General features: G+C 46.3%; 2 long non-coding RNA genes across 2 annotated transcripts in view; one reads left to right on the forward strand and one right to left on the reverse strand.

Annotated features, from left to right (window-relative positions):
• The window catches only part of LOC137521079 (uncharacterized), a 32,216-nt gene extending 18,089 nt beyond the window's left edge, over positions 1-14,127 (forward strand). The window contains exons 3-4 of the long non-coding RNA XR_011022015.1: positions 10,004-10,174; positions 12,753-14,127. This is a non-coding gene — a long non-coding RNA (uncharacterized lncRNA). The remainder of the gene's footprint in view (positions 1-10,003; positions 10,175-12,752) is intronic.
• Positions 5,686-7,091, reverse strand: LOC137522541 (uncharacterized). Its single transcript, XR_011022325.1, has 2 exons — positions 6,870-7,091; positions 5,686-5,871 (listed from the first exon to the last, which is right to left on the reverse strand). It is a non-coding gene; the product is annotated as an uncharacterized lncRNA (long non-coding RNA).
• Positions 14,128-15,420: the final 1,293 nt, after the last annotated feature.

A 15,420-nucleotide genomic window follows, 5' to 3' on the forward strand; every position in this document is an offset into this window, starting at 1 on the left:
CTAGGTAAACGGTTTTCCACATTTAATGATGCTCGGCCTGCAACAGATCCTAATACTGCTACCAGTTAACTATACATATAAGTCCTTTTTCTTCCTCCCAGGTATATCTGGGTGTTGCTGGGCAGCGGATCCAATCGGTTCGCTAATCCACCCCCCCACTACACTAGCGTGTGTAGTTACGCGCTGGTGAATTGTGTTTTAACCTCTCACTCGGTGGACAACTGAGTGAAGGTAGGGTTGTTTAGGGATAAAGCTACCTTGTCCGTTGATGGGCGTAGCAGGGCGGGTGTTGTGGGGTTATACAGGGTTGAACAAGGTCATGTTTATACAAGAACATAATAAGATGATTATCTTTATCTCTTTCCTCTTCTACTTTCTCCTTCTTTCTTGCTCCTACTATTCTACTCTCACCTGGATACTAAAATGTCTAAATGATGTCATATATCTCCTTAATGGATACAGTCAACTGTAATGGCGAATACTAAACAAATAAATATGCCGTCCAGCTTGACCTGTGTTTCCTGGAACGTCCGAGGCCTTAATTCTAAAATTAAGAGAGCCCTGGTTTTTGGTTTCCTTAAAAAGTATCATCCCCATATATGTGTCCTACAGGAAACTCACCTAACCGGCGGCACTATCATGGCTTTAAAAAAGCCCTGGGTTGGGCATTACTTTCATTCCACATATTCCACTCACTCCAGAGGGGTTAGCATATTATTCCATAAATCACTAAATATGACGATACAACAGGTCAGGCTGGACACCTTTGGTAGATACGTGCTGGTACAGGCGGATTTGTATGGGTCCTCTTTTATAATTGTTGGCATGTACCTCCCTCCTACTGGGGACGCAACACTACTAAACGATATAATCAATATTATAGCCCAGCTCCCGCCGGCTAAGGTTCTCTGGGCAGGGGACTTCAATTTAGCACCAAACCCTGAGATGGACAGGCTGACTCACACCACACCCGAGAGATTTGATTTGTCATCCTGGGCAGATACATATGCACTGATTGATGTATGGAGGTGGAAATATCCGAACTTGGAAAAATACACCTGTACGTCACTGACGCATAGAACTCTGTCAAGGATAGACCTTATATACACCAGTGGTTCCCAACCTTTTCCGGCCCAGGGAACACTTTCTGACCATATTTTTCTCCGGGGAACGGCGGGGGGCGCGCGGGTGTTTGCGCGACCTAGTGGACAGTGCAGTGTGTAGCAGGCTATGGGGGGGGGGGGCTGGGGTGCGGCTGCATAGCTAGCATAGTTGCCCCAGTATAGGGAGTTTAGTTGCCCCAGTATGGTTAGTGTAGTTACCCCAGTATAGTGCCCCAGTATAGCTAGTATAGTGCCCCAGTATAGCTAGTATAGTCCCAGTATGGATAGGTAGTGCCCCAGTATAGGTAGGTAGTGCCCCAGTATAGCCAGTTAAGTGCCCAGTATAGCTAGTATAGTGCCCAGATAGCTAGTATGGTACCCAGTATAGCTAGTATAGTGCCCAGCATACCTAGCATAGTGCCCAGCATAGCTAGCATAGGTAGGTAGTGCCCCAGTATAGTGCCCAGTATAGCTAGTATAGTTGCCCCCAGTGTAGCTAGTTTAGTTGCCCCCAGTATAGCTAGTTTAGTTGCCCCCAGTATAGCTAGTACAGTTCCCCCCAGTATAGATGCCCAGGAGGGGGGAAGCAGCGCTAGAAAGAGGGGCAGTGGAGGCAGCGGTGGGGAGGGGGGAAATATCCCCGCCTCCCTCACCTGGGACCCCTCCTTCTGCCTCTCTCCCCCTCCATTTCGCGGTGGCAAGTGCGGGGCCGGGCTCGGCGGCGGGGAGACATGCGCAGACTTACCACTTCTGCGTTCCAAGCGCCGGCAGCGTCATGTCGTCAGATCTCCGCCTTCAATGCCGCCCACTGTTCTTCCACTAATCAGGAAGCACAGTGGGCGGCATTGAAGGCGGAGATCTGACGACATGACGCTGCCGGCGCTTGGAACGCAGAAGTGGTAAGTCTGCGCATGTCTCCCCGCCGCCGAGCCCGCACTTGCCACCGCGAAATGGAGGGGGAGAGAGGCAGAAGGAGGGGTCCCAGGTGAGGGAGGGAGGGATATTTCCCCCCTCCCCACCACTGCCTCCACTGCCCCTCCTTCTAGCGCTGCTTCCCCCCTCCTGCGTACTGAACGCAAGACCTGGACGGCACACCTGGCAACATGCCGCGGCACACTAGTGTGCCGCGGCACAGCGGTTGAAAAACGCTGATATACACGACTACAGACGTCCTGCCGATGATACAAGTGATAGACATACTTCCTGGGGGTATATCTGATCACTCCCCAGTACTCATGGACCTAAAAATGGAGGGGGCCATGAGGTCCAGGTCCTGGAGATTGTCCAGGTACTGGATATCAGACCCACTGGTAGGCACAGCCATCACTAAAAAAATGCGACATTATTGGTCAGAGAATGATGGGACAACTTCCTCGGATGTGGTCTGGGATGCCCATAAAGCGTGCCTTAGAGGCTACTACATAGCAGAAATTGTTAATGCTAGGAAACAAAATACTATTCTGCTCGACAATGCTGAGACTAAAGCTGAACAAGCAGAAAAGAAATGCATTGAAACAAAATCTGTTCAAACCTTTAAGGAATGGCAGACATCCTTGAGCAGAGTAGAACTTTTAAGGGTAAATTGCTGTAAAAAAGCTATGTTGGCTAAGACACAACATGTCTTTGCCAAAGGCGACAAAAATGATAAACTCCTTGCATGGCTGCTCAGGGATACATCCTCAAACATGAGTATACCCAGAATCACGTCCGAGGAGGGACAGGAATACATAGATCAACTGCATATTGAGCAAATATTTATGAAGTACTATACCCAACTCTATACTTCCAAAGCTGATTATTCACCCTCTCAACTAAATGTTTTTTTGAACACTGTCCATTTTCCCACTTTATCTGAGGAACGTAGAAAGATGCTGGACGCACCACTGACCCTGGACGAGATCACAGATGCTATATCTGGGTTGCAGAGCGGTAAATCACCAGGCCCGGATGGCTATCCATCTGAATACTACAAACACTATCATCAGACCCTTGCCCCAAAACTACTTGAAACAATTAAAGAGGCTCTTGTTACAGATAGGCCTCCGGCATCATGGGCAGAGGCTCTAATCACGCTAATCCCAAAACCAGGCAAGGACCCCACTCTGTGCACATCATACAGGCCGATTTCACTGATCAATGTGGATGCTAAAATACTTGCAAAGGCATTAGCTAACAGACTTAATAAATGTATTCTGACCATTGTCCATCCAGATCAATCAGGCTTTATGCCAGGGAAAGGCACTGACATCAACCTTAGAAGACTCCATGCTAATCTTGTTGCCAATCATGATAATAGCGGCGATAGAGTAGTTGCCTCTCTGGACAATGAAAAGGCATTCGATTCGGTGGAATGGGGGTACCTCTGGGAAGTACTGGCCAGATTTGGCATAGGCACTAACTTCATTAAGATGATCCGACTACTTTATATCAACCCCACAGCTAAGTTACGCATAAATAATAAAATTACACAGGCCTTTAACTTGGCTAGGGGAACGAGACAGGGGTGCCCCCTTTCGCCGGCCTTGTTTGCCTTGGCTATTGAGCCATTGGCAATTATAATTAGGCAATCCAGTAATATACGAGGGCTTCAGCTGGGAAGGCTTGAAGAGAAGATATCTCTTTATGCGGACGATGTCCTTCTATACCTTGAGGACTCGGGCCCATCCCTAGCTGCCGCCCTAGAGGCAATTGATTGTTTTGGGAAGTGGTCAGGCTTAAAAATAAATAAGACAAAGTCAATTCTTTTTCCACTAGACAAGGACCTCTCTTCATACACCAGCTCTAATGCAATCCTGCAATGGTCTACTAAGTTTACGTACCTTGGCATAATAATACAAAAAGACCTTAAGTTCTTGGATAACAACTTCCTCCCCATAATTAAAAAGGTTAAGGACAAATGCAACACCTGGCAAGAGTTACCCCTGACACTTATTGGTAGAGTCAATGCGATAAAAATGATGTTGCTCCCCAAATTCACCTATATTTTTCGCAATTCCCCAGTCTGGATCCCCAAAAAACATTTTACTGAACTAAATAAAACTCTTATACCATTTATATGGTCAAAGAAACTTCCACGCATGTCACTTAAAATCATAGAGCTACCTACAGAAGAGGGAGGACTGGCTATGCCTAACTTCTTTCACTATTACTTGGCGTCCACATTGGTCAGTGTTCGCTGGTGGTTCTCTCGCAACAAGCTTAATCCTGCAGTGGTAGTAGAAGCAGCCATAATGGGCTCCTACGAAGCCCTTTTAAACCTGCCATTTAGAGGCGCCAACTCTACTTCAAATATCAATGCAGTCATGAAAACTCCTATAAGGGCATGGCAATACCTCCATCGCAAGTTAACACCTCCTCAACAATGGTCCCCTTATACCCCATTATGGGGCAACCCATACGTCTCAATTCTCTACTATACCTGACCCAGCAGTTTGGGCGAGATACGGAATTAAAGTATTAAAGGACATCGCCCCAGATGGAATCCTATTATCCTTTTCTGAACTTAGACTAGCAAATGATCTCCCTAATCATATGCAATTTAGATATCACCAGCTATCACATGCGACCAAAGCTCAATTTGGCAGGGGAAGGATCTTGATTAAATCCAACCCAATTGAATCCCTCTTGATAACAAAACACCTAGACAAGCCGCTTTCTGCTATTTATGCAGAAATTATGAACCAGTTGGGCCATAACACAGATAGACTCCGTAGCCAATGGGAACAAGACCTAGGGGGGAAAATAGAAGGAGAGGTGTGGGAGGAGGTAGTGGCTAGGGGCTCATCGGTTCTGATCTCGTCCAGGGACAGATTAATCCAGCTGAAATATCTCCACAGGGTATACTATACGCCGACTAGGTTACACAAAATCAATGCAACACACTCGAACCTATGCACTAGATGTCATTCGGCAGAAGGAAGTTTCATGCATATGTTTTGGTCATGCCCAGCACTGGCTAGGTACTGGGACCAAATAGAAAAAACAATTCGCAATGTGATAGATTCCCCATTCAAATTCGACGCTAAAATGGTGATGCTGGGTATATTTGTTAAAGGCAGCTACAGCAAATACAAAATGGCAATGATTTATACATTATGCCATATAGCTAGGAAAGTAATTCTAACTCATTGGAACCAGTCTGTCGTGCCTACCAAGACTGAATGGATAAACATGGTTAATAAAATGCTACCATTATGTAAGATGACCTATAAAAGCAGGAACTGCCCCACTAAATTCGACAACATCTGGTCGGGATGGTGTGACAGATATTGCAGGAATGTGCTGACTGACGTCTAGAACACTGCTAGCAGGCCAGCAATACTAATCTATTTTCACAGACCTGGATGAGGGGCAACAAAAAATACAACTAAAAACATAAATACTTGCATACAAAACTTGAACAGAGGCTCTGCGGAACATCCTTATGTGATAATTAATGAAGAATCTATGGTGTGGCTGAAGCTTCGGATGGGATCTGGTGGGAGGGGGGTGCATGCACTGCAATATACAGGGCGATAGGTCTCGGTGGTCTCTCCGGACTACCACAATCAGGAACTAGTGAAATTAAGACTTAACTCTAGAATTTATAAAGGCAACCTCTTTTTTTATTCTGATACAATAAATATTTGTTACAACCAGCAATGGAATGAGACTTTAGACAATGATGACAGTCATATATAATGATATGGTGAGATGATCTTTCCTCTTCTTCTTTTCTTCTTCACGACTTCTCTCGTAGAAGAATCTATCTTCTTCTTCTCTTGACTTCCTACCAATGATGAAATGACACATTGTTCAGTTATGGTAGATAAGTTGGACTCTCTTGGGTCCTATAGTATGTTATGTTATGTTGTAACACAAAAATGGAAATTTTCAATAAAAACTTACCTGTTAAAAAAAAAAGAAACTGCAACCAATTCACGTCAATGGAGTAGTTTCCATTAACGCGGATTGACCTACGTGATCCAGCGCGATTAAACGTTGGGGAATTTATGGATAGCATGCTGCAGTTTTCCGCAGCACGCATCCAATTCCCCATAGCCGCCGCCGGGAAGCCGCATGACCCTGCATCCAGTTGTACGGACGACAAGCGGAAGTACCTGCAGGGGATGCAAGGTGATCGCTTTGCATCCACATCGATAGTGGAAATAAGCCCTCACAGTCTAAAGCCTCATCTACACGCGTAGATGAGGCGGCGATGTGGCTTATCAATCGAGCCGCTGATGTGGCTCGATTGATAAGATCTGACAGGTCGGATCTTGCTACCGCCAATTCCCTGCTCGTTCCCCGCGAGGGGACAATGGCATGGAATTGAGCGGAAGATGCGCGGTGCGGGGACGAGCGGGTATCGAATTCGGCGCACGTGCGGGCGAGCGGGGACGCAGAAGAGGCGATCCGGCGGCTAATCAAGCCGCCGGATCAGAGCCTTATCTACGCATGTAGATGAGGCTTAAAGGATTAACGGATTGTGTCTTCCAAATTTCCGTTAGTCAGTGAGGCACATATTATCTAGCACAGCAGTGTATATAAATATTGCTGTTCCAGTGACTTTCATTCTGTGTAGAATGATATTGGCATTCTGCTAGTGAGATTATATAGTAAAGGTGGCCATACATTAGTCGATATGGCCAGCAGATAGATCCTTCTCTGATCAGAGATATTATCTATCTGTTCGATTGCTTGCACACAGATTTTTTATCTATTTCAGCATGAAATCGTTGATTATCTGTGCTTGCTGGGTCCTAGTGTCCACCCTGCGGTTCTCACCTCTCCGCCGTGTGGTCTCAGTCTTTGCTTCTTCCCGGTGGCTGCTCAGTCTTCTTCACTTCTGTTTCCCTGGGCGCATGTGGGATATAATGCAGAGGACAGACACTAGAGCACAGGGGTGGGCAAACTTTTTAAGGATCGGGCCACATTCCTCTCGACTGTAGCTTGCTCGCTCTCTCCTCCTTCAAACTGAAGAATTGCAGGAAAGGATTGGGTATAACTCGCCCTATCACACAGTGGTGATCTCCATGGCAACAGCAGCATCATGTGACACACTATGTAATGACAGTTCGCATGACACCACCGTTACCATGGAGATCTCCCCTTGGGAGTGTGATAGGGTGAGTTGGATTTCTTGTACATGCTCTGCACGGCGGGAGGGAGAAAGGGAGAGGAGCAGAATCTGGCCCTCTTTTGACAGGATGGCTCCATAGTGCCTGCAAGCCGTATCTGGCCCGCGGGCTGTAGTTTGCCTATGGCTGCATTAGGGGCACTGTGACCACTACAGGCCCCTAGTGTCTATCCACTGTATTATGCCACACAGGCACCTGGGGATACGGAAGTGAAGATGATGCTGGGGAGAAGCATAGACTGGGCTGTGCGGTGGACAGGTGAGAGTACGCTCATCAGTCGCCAACTAAAACGCTGCTAGCAACGCGCTCCCTATCTGTTAACCTAAATTTTTCACCTGGATTGATTGACCCAATTGAGCGATTTTGGTCGAAATTCGCTTAATTGGTTGGTTGATCGGGCCGTATATCAATGAGGGGAATCGATGAGTGTATTGCCTGCTTAAAGGATACCGAGTGTATGGCCTTTTTAAAGGATACCTTAGCGCAAAAAAAGAAAATGTAAAAACGGGGTGCAGGCATGTTTAGTGGGCTCTCCTTATGCCCTCCGCTCCCCCCGTTCTCCTCTGTCCCCTTCCGGTAGTGCCTACCAACCTCCCCAAACTTCCTTCCTGGTCAGGGTGGTTGCAGCTGACTGCGCAGGCGCTGCCGGCCATGCATGCACTATGTGCAGCCAGGAGCGCTCTGCGCATGCTCACTGTCAGAACTACGTAGTGCGCATGCGCAGAGCGGTCCGGGAGCAATCAAAGGAGGCGTGCCACTGGGTAATGGCTGCGCAGTCAGCCGCGACCACCCCAACCAGGAAGTAAGTTTAGAGCCCACTACACATGACTACTCCCCCTTTTTTAAATTATTTTTGCGCTAAGGTATCCTTTTAATGCAGGGGAAAGTACAATAGATCCACAGTGCAGTTTATTCTCTGAGACACTGGAAGCGCTGGCTCAGCATAATGCCGTTATTTGCTTATATAGTGTAATGCAAAACATAATAGGAGTATTGCACATGTCTGCAGGAGATTGGGAATTTTCAAAATAACTTTCCTGATATCCTACTTTTTATGTTTGTAACATTTATTGAGATATATAGAGAATCATTGCTTGCACTATAGCAGGTTTTCTCAACCAGGGTTCCCTGGAACCCCAGGGTCCTTGAGTACTCTGCAGGGGTTCCATGGCATTTTTCCCTATCGTGGGTGTTGGGTCAAGTATGAAAGAGAGCACACTGTATTAGGGGGTACTGTAAAAAGAAGCACAAAATTGGTGGTCAGAATAATAATGAACACATTAATAAAAAAGCACTAGAATAAAGAGACATTATAATGAAGGGCACTGTAATAGGGCATTAACTACCCCACCAGTATTTAAAGACCATGCCACCTGCAAAATAATTTCAGGGGTTCCTTGAGATCCAAAAAGTATTTGAGGGGTCACTCCAGGGTGAAAAGGTTGAGAAAGGCTGCACTAGAGTGTCCCTTCTTTCTCTCTAAACCTTGGCCTGCCAGTTCTAACTGATTTTGTGTTAGGGCATGTGTGCATGGACTGCGGTGTGAATAGTAATAAATATCCTTTATGATAAATATGGCTCGCTGACGGCCTTGAAATGATAAAGTAAGTAAAGCCGACCCCCCCCCCCCCCTCAAACAAAACAAAACAAGAAACATTTCTTTGTCTTTTAATAAATTGTAGTTTTTGCTCAATTAAAAAAAGGGCTACTGCACAATTTTATAGCTCCTAATTTGCAGCTGCCTGATTACTGCTACCTCATTACTGCCCCAATCTGTCAGCAGTCATAGGTATGGGCAGCACAGTGGGGTAGCGAATAGCACTCTTACCTTGCAGCGCTGGTTCCCTGGTTCCAATCCTAGCCACGGCATTATCTGCACGCGTCTGTATGTTCTCCTTGTGTCTGTGTGGGTTTCCTCTGGGCACTCTGGGTTTCCATCCACAATTGGCTTCCCTCTAAATTGGCCCTAGACTGCAATACATACGCTACACAATACATACATAGACATATGACTATGGTAGGGATTAGATTGTAAGCCCCTCAGAGGGCGTGTTAAGTGACAAGACAATATACTCTGTACAGCGCTGTGGAGGATGTCTGCCCTATATAAGTAGTAATAGTTATAAGCGCTGCGAAGCTACAGAAAACCAACAACGCTAAATCACATTTGATGGAGGGGACCTAGAAAGGTGGTGGAGATTTTGGGTTTCTGGAATTGGATTACGATACAGAAGTATTGTAAAGTTGGGACATACTTTGAAGAGCTCTGAAAAAGTGTAATAACCTATGGGGTGCCCAGGGCAGATTAAGCACACAAATGAGCTCCGGAACTACAGCACTAAATATGTTGCATATGGCACTACCCACTGTTGAACTCGCCTACTTTTTACCACATAGCTGTGGCTTTACCCAACTAAAATACATTTCAGGGAAGAACACTCAAATGGTTTTTTTTTCCTTTTTGCAAGACCAGCAACATGTTTTACAAAACGGTTAATGCATAATTGGTTGAAAATAATCCCGTTAATTGCACATAAAAAAAACTGTGCTATCTTGGGCTTTAAAAATTGATCCCATAGATCAACCAGTGTCTGGAGTCTGTAATCCCGTTTTTAATAATTCACATCCAGTGATTCATAAAATTGAGCTTCCCAGAATGCAATGGGAGAGATGATTTGGTGATGTCATTACATGCCGTTTAGCTTCACATGTATACAAGGGACCTGGCTTGAGGCACATAACAGGATTATGAAAGCACTTTTTGCTTATTTGTTTCTGCAGGACTACGGCGGCTGTGTCTGAGGAGTATCGGCAGCAAATAAGGGACTAGAAATCCTCCTATCAGCAGCAAGTGGAGGTGGAAGGCTTAAAGTGGCAAATACAGGCAGAGCAGGTGACGGGTGATGGCACTGGAGATGGAGAGGTCCTTGCTCACTCAGCAGATACAAGAGAGTAAGATCATTTTCATTACTTTTAGGCTGGTTGCATAGCTAACAGCAGTGCAAGCACTGCATTGCACCGCAGAAATCAGCCTTTATATGACCTTGCGCCACTGTGCAGCGTGAGGGTCATATGCCTAGAGCCGCTCCCCAGCTACTCCCTGCTGGGTAGGAAGGAAGTCCCTGGGATTCCCTTCAGTCATGCACACATGATGCGTAGCCCATTGACTTGCATTGCTGCATAATCATGTGGTAGGCATGGATCATGCAGTAATGTGCTACAGCCTTTGCTTTGGCAGTCATCACACAAATCTAAGTCTCCTTAGATCTGCATGGCCCTTGCGGTGGGGAAGCAGCCAGGGCTGTGGAGTCGGTACAAAAATCATCTGATTCCGACTCCTCAGTTTACAAAAACATCGACTCTGACTCTTCTAGGTACCCAAAATTGCTCCAAATCCTACTCCACAGCCCTTGCATGGCTGTGGAGTGGGTACAAAAATCATCAGACTCCGACTCCTCAGTTTATGAAACCTCCAACTCCAGGTACCCCAAAATTGTTTCGACTCTAACTCTGATTCCACAGCCCTTGAAGCAGCATGAAAAAATAACGCGGGCAACAGTGTGTGAGGGGCCTAAATGTAAACTTGCCACTTGTACCATATGTATATATGTGAGGTAACGGTCCTGCTGCTTTTCCTCTAGTAGTTGCTCACCTGTTCATGTAATTCTCACCAGACCTGCAGCAGGCTGAAAGTCAGGTCAGGTTTGGTTTGCCTGACCACTTCGGTACCAGCAGTCTTTGGCCCCTTAAGGACCAGAGACTTCTGGTTTGAAAAAACGGCTTACTGACCTCACGCCGCACTGACCCGCCGCTACCACTGCTCACGCTGCTTTCCCATCGCTGTAGCCCCCTCGCTCTGCTGTCCCTATGATGGCAGAGCTCTCTGAGCTGGTCAGGAGCCGATTTCATTGGCTCCTGACCCTGTGATCGATGTGATTGGCTGACAGCGATCACAGGGTCAGAAACGAATGAAAACTGCTCCTGACCTGCTCATGGAGCTCTGCCCTCATACTGATGATAGAGCGAGGGGATGCAGCAGCAAGAGTGGCAGAAGCGTGTGGTGGAAATGGATGAAATTTACACCCTGGCAGGATTAAGGGGTTCTAAACAGGGCGTACATTTCAATCAGCGTGGTCCGGAAGTGGTTGGTTACAGGCTCACAAAATATAACCGATATCAGAATGGCTTTATTGATATTTAAGAAACCCTAACCCTTATAAACTTAAAATATATAATCAGTAGATAACACATGAAAACTGCATGTCTAAATTTTCAGAAGCTGCAGAAGTGAAAGCATATATACTATCTGACACGTTAGTAAACTGGCTTATAGGCTTTTTATCCTATATCAGACGTGTCCAGTTGTGGATACACCCATTGTATGTGTAGGATGTAGATGCATCCACCATTAGCATAGGAGATTGGCCTCGACGCCGGCAGAGGGTCTTATCCCACATGCCTGTGTTGGATATGTGGCACCAATAATCCCGTTTATGTTGGTATGCTGTGTTAGCTACTGGCTGTGAGTTTTTAGCCGAGGGCCCTTTTTAATTTTGCACAGCTATTTTACCACCACCTCCTTTAAGGTCCGTACACACACCTATAATATGTGCAGATCACTGCCCAATTTTCCCACCTCCATGTAGTATGAGAGCATACCTACAGAGTCTGTTCATAGTATTCCAAATCTGTTGGCCCTCATACTACATGGCAGTGCTAAAATTGGCCAGTTTAAAATTGGATATGTATGCGGAGCCCTATTCAGACTTGCCCCAATAGCCAACAAATGACATGAATAGGGAAATAAACCCTGTGTTTGGTGGGCACTAGGGAGGGTACCGAGTACACTGTGTTGTGAACAAGCACCTTTTCCACTAGCCGCAATCTGCTTAAAAAAGCAATCGCTGCCATTTTGCTGATCGCGAGTGCACAGTGAATTACAAGTAAATCACCGTGCACTTATCCATTAGCGCGTTTTCATTTTCTGCAAATCGCAATCGGCGGGCTGCACAATTATTGGTGTAATCGTGTTTCACTCACAATGGTTCACATCGCAATCGCAGCAAGTGGGAAAAATAAGCTTTTGCAAGCGCATTTGCGATCGATTGCAAGTGGAAAAGGACCCTTAATGTGTCTGGTGCCCCACCCCCTTACCCACCAACCACATGGAATATTTCCCTCCTCATCTGCCTGCCATCGGTGTAACGTTAAAAATAAGGTTGTGGTAATATAGCAATGCCGGTCTCAACGGTTTGAATGATTGCATTTGACTATTCATGTTTGTTGTACTTGCTACCTGTGAGCTCCAGGCTGCTGGGTGTATTTAAATACAAATTGGAGTTATTTCCTGCAGTTTCTTCTGTGGTGTATGAATAACCCCAGAATCACACTACATAGCAACCCACTGCAGAGCAACACGTGTTCTCCTGCTTTGATAATGTGAATTAGGCCTTAGTCAGATTCTGAACTAAATCATGTTTGCCATTTATAAGAGATCCTATAACTGACTTGGCTTTCTCTGTGATTGCAGACCAGCAGTGGCTTGTGAAAGAGCAACAGCATCTAACTGTATTTTGCCAGGAAAGAAAAGAATCTGCAGTTCAAACTAAAGTCAAAACCTATGCTGAGGTTAAGGTACAGAACTGCGTACAAACTGAAATCCAGCCAGACTCTGAGGAACTGGAGTGGAAGCAGCTAGTGCAGCTGGAACTGCTATGCAAATGCTCCCTACGAAGGGCCGAGAGGAATATCCTGGAGGAAAAGGTTGTATTTCAGCTTGAGAGGATTGTAAAGAAAAAAAAAAAAAAAAAACTCTTTGAGGCTAAAATAGCTCTCCAGCAGGCAGCAACTGCAGGCAGCATACTGGATTTAGGACCATTTCACACTAGAGCGGATGCAAGACGGACTCAGTTCTGTTCATTTTGCGTCCCCTTGCAGAAATTTCACCCTCTGCTTCGATCATGTGTCCTGCAGCGATCACATCTGCATTGCCGCTCATCTATCCCACCACCGTTCGGTCTGTCTATATTCAGACCGGAGGCAAGCAGAAGTATGGGGCTCTCCATAGGCTGCATTAGGCCATCTCTCCCTAGCAACGGAGAATTTTCATTGGTCCACTATGAACCAATGAGAATTTTCCCTCTTTCTAAGGATACCTATTAGTCTTTTGCAGCTCAATGGAGAGCCCCATGCTAATACCAGCTACTGGGCTGAATATAGATGGACCAAGCGGTGACGAGCTGTGCCTGAGGGACCGAGCGGCGGTGATCTGTGGGAACACGCAAGTATTACGTCACAGCAGCGAGCGAACCGTGCGAAGCTGATGCAGCAACTAGCCTAGTGAGAGCGGACAGTGTCCATTCTCATAGGCTTTCATTGCATAGAATTTCCCATCTGGTCCAGGAAAATGTGCCAAGTTAAGACTCTGTTCCGCTTAGTGCATTGCGACAAGTGGATCCATTTTTTTTAACCAGTAGAGGTGGATCCTATTTTTAACATTAGGATCGGCTTCCTGCACAAAGTGGAGTTTTAAAAAAAAAAAAAAAAATTTAAAAAAAAGTTCAGTGAAGATGCACTGAAACTGACTTATCTCCAGGTTCATAAAGTGCAAGAACCTTCTGTGATTTCCACAATACTTAAAGGAAACCAGAGATTAATCAATATAAAAGTTTTATACATACCTGGGGCTTCCTTCAGCCCCCTCTGTACCGATCGCTCCCATGCCGTCTTCCTCTGTTTCCCCCTTCTCCCGGAAGAAGCCCCATTAGCTTGACCAGTCGGGGTGCACTGCACATTCGCAACCCATCAGGATGCGGGTGCTCCCGTGGCCTGAATTGGCATGCGCAAGCTCAGAAAACTCCCAGCTGCAGGAGCGAGATGGGGGGGGGGGTGCAGCCGGGCATGCATTGACCAAACCTATGGGTCTTCTACTGGGAGAAGGTGGCGGGGAAAATGGCATGGGAACGATCGGTGCGGAGGGGGCTGGAGGAAGCCCCAGGTTTGTATAAAACTGTTATATTGATTAATCTCTGGTTTCCTTTAAACTTTCTTTATGCCCCGCCCCTCTAGTGTCCATCCCCCTCTCCATTTCCTTCTCAGGCCAAATCCATGGCTGCTGCTTCTTAAAGACAATATAACCCCACTGCTAAAAAAAAGAACCCAGATACTTGCCGAATGAGAGGTAAGGCTCTAGGTCCTAATGAGTCTTCTCTCCCGGTGCCCGTGGTGCTGCGCTGTCCCCAGGAGCAGTATTTGACTAAATTGGTCAAATACTGCTCTTTCCGCTGGCAAAGGTCACTTTGGAAAGTCTTCGGGAGCCCGAGTACTCCCGAAGATGGGCCGCTCCACACTGCACACGCGCGAGCGCCCTCTTTCGTGTCATCGCGCATTCGCAGTATGGAGCTGCCTGTCTTCCGGAGGACTTGGCTCCCGAAGACTTCCGAAGCCCCCGGAGAGGGCTTTGAACGGGAGAGCCAGCGCTGCACTGAGGGCACCGGCAGAGGAGAGGGAAGACTCTCCTCTGCCGGTGCAGACCTAGAGCCTTCCTTCTCCTTAGGTAAATATCTGGTTTCTCTTTTTTTTTTTAGCAGCGGGGTTACATTGGCTTTAAGTGACCTATATGTGCCAAAACCAATTCTGGGTATGTCCCAATGATGCTTGGCAAAATAAAACTGATTCGGATTTGTAAGCTACACTATGCTTATGCAGTAATACAAAGTTAAACCACAAGATGGTGTGGTTGCATGCTTAATAGTGGGCCCAGCCTCAAATGAATCACTAGTATGTGCATTCCTCCCTTCGTCCTCCAGGACGGCCCCTCCTGAGATTGTGTAAGTCCCCCCTCCCAAATCGGAAACACCTTAAGAGAATTAAAATAATTAATTGATGCAGTATAAATCCCACCTCCTCACAATCTCCCACAGTTTTTTGTTTGTTTCCCAGACCTCACCACGGAAGCACCAGGGAAGGTTGTTCCTTTCAGTAGGGGAAGCCTGTTGGCACCTGCTGCACCATTTTTATTGTTTTTTTCTTTGTTTTTTTTTATTTTTTTGTAAAGTATAATTTAGGCTTGTTACTGGTGTGCGGCCTAGAATAGGAAGCTAAGCAGGTGGTTACCTGTTTTTTTTTCCTATTTTGAATGAAGGGGACTGGAGAGGTTCCCTCTCTTCATTATACTTTCTGCGGGCATGGCGGCGGTA

This window comes from Hyperolius riggenbachi, chromosome 6, assembly GCF_040937935.1.
Source record: "Hyperolius riggenbachi isolate aHypRig1 chromosome 6, aHypRig1.pri, whole genome shotgun sequence".
NCBI lineage: Eukaryota > Metazoa > Chordata > Amphibia > Anura > Hyperoliidae > Hyperolius > Hyperolius riggenbachi.